Source organism: Galeopterus variegatus, unplaced genomic scaffold (assembly GCF_000696425.1).
Source record: "Galeopterus variegatus unplaced genomic scaffold, G_variegatus-3.0.2 Scaffold204, whole genome shotgun sequence".
Classification (NCBI taxonomy): Eukaryota; Metazoa; Chordata; class Mammalia; order Dermoptera; family Cynocephalidae; genus Galeopterus; species Galeopterus variegatus.
In genome coordinates this window covers 532,829-533,872 of record NW_007726315.1, presented here as the reverse complement: position 1 = coordinate 533,872, position 1,044 = coordinate 532,829, and positions in this window count along the sequence as shown.

Below are 1,044 nucleotides of genomic sequence, written 5' to 3'. Positions count from 1 at the left end.
GATGCTCAATATCATTTGTCATCAGGGAAATTAAAATTAAAACAACAATGGGTAACACTATCCAACTCTTCAAATGGCCTAAATCCAGAACATTGTAACATCAAATGCTGGTGGTGATGCGAATCAACAGATACTCTCATTCATTGCTGATGGAAATGCGAAATGGTATGGCCATTTTGGAAGACAGTTTCTTACAAAACTGTACAAACTCTTACCATACAACCTAGCAATCATTCCCCTTGATATTTGCCCCAAAGAGTTGAAAACTTATGTCTACACAAAAACCTGCACATAGATGTTTATAAAAGCTTTGTTCATAATTGTCAAAACTTGGAAGCAACCAAGACATCCTTCAATAGGTGAATGGATAAATAAACAGTGGTATATCCAGATAATGGAATATTATTAGTGCTAAAATAAAATGAGCTATCAAACCATGAAATGATCTGGATGAATCTTAAATGCATATTACTAAGCGAAAGAAGCCAATCTGAAAAAGCCACATACTGCCAACTATATGACATTCTATAAAAGGCAAAACTGTGGAGACAGTCATAGGATCAGTGGTTGCCAGGAGTTGGAGGGGACAGAGCGATGAATAGGTGGAGTGCAGAGAATTTTTAGGGCGAGAACCTACTCTGTATGGTGCTATAATGGTGAATACATGTCATTATACATTTGTCAAAACCCATAGAATGCATAATACCAAGAGTGAGCTCTAATATAAACTATTAACTTTGGGTGATAATGATGTGTCAATGTAGGTTCATGGATTGTAACAAATGTAACAATCTGGTGAGGAATGTTGATAGTGGGGGGAGCTGTGTGTGCGTGTGTGTGTTGAGGGGACATGGGCTATATGGGAAATTTCTGTACCCTCTGCTCAATTTGCTGTGAATATAAAACCGTTCCAAAAATAAAGTCTATTAAAAAAACTGTATATACATACATGCATATGTTATATATATAATCACTATTCTTGCATACACATTCTTCGTTCTGTTTTTTCTTTTTTTAAATTTTTTTTATTTTTATTTTATTTTT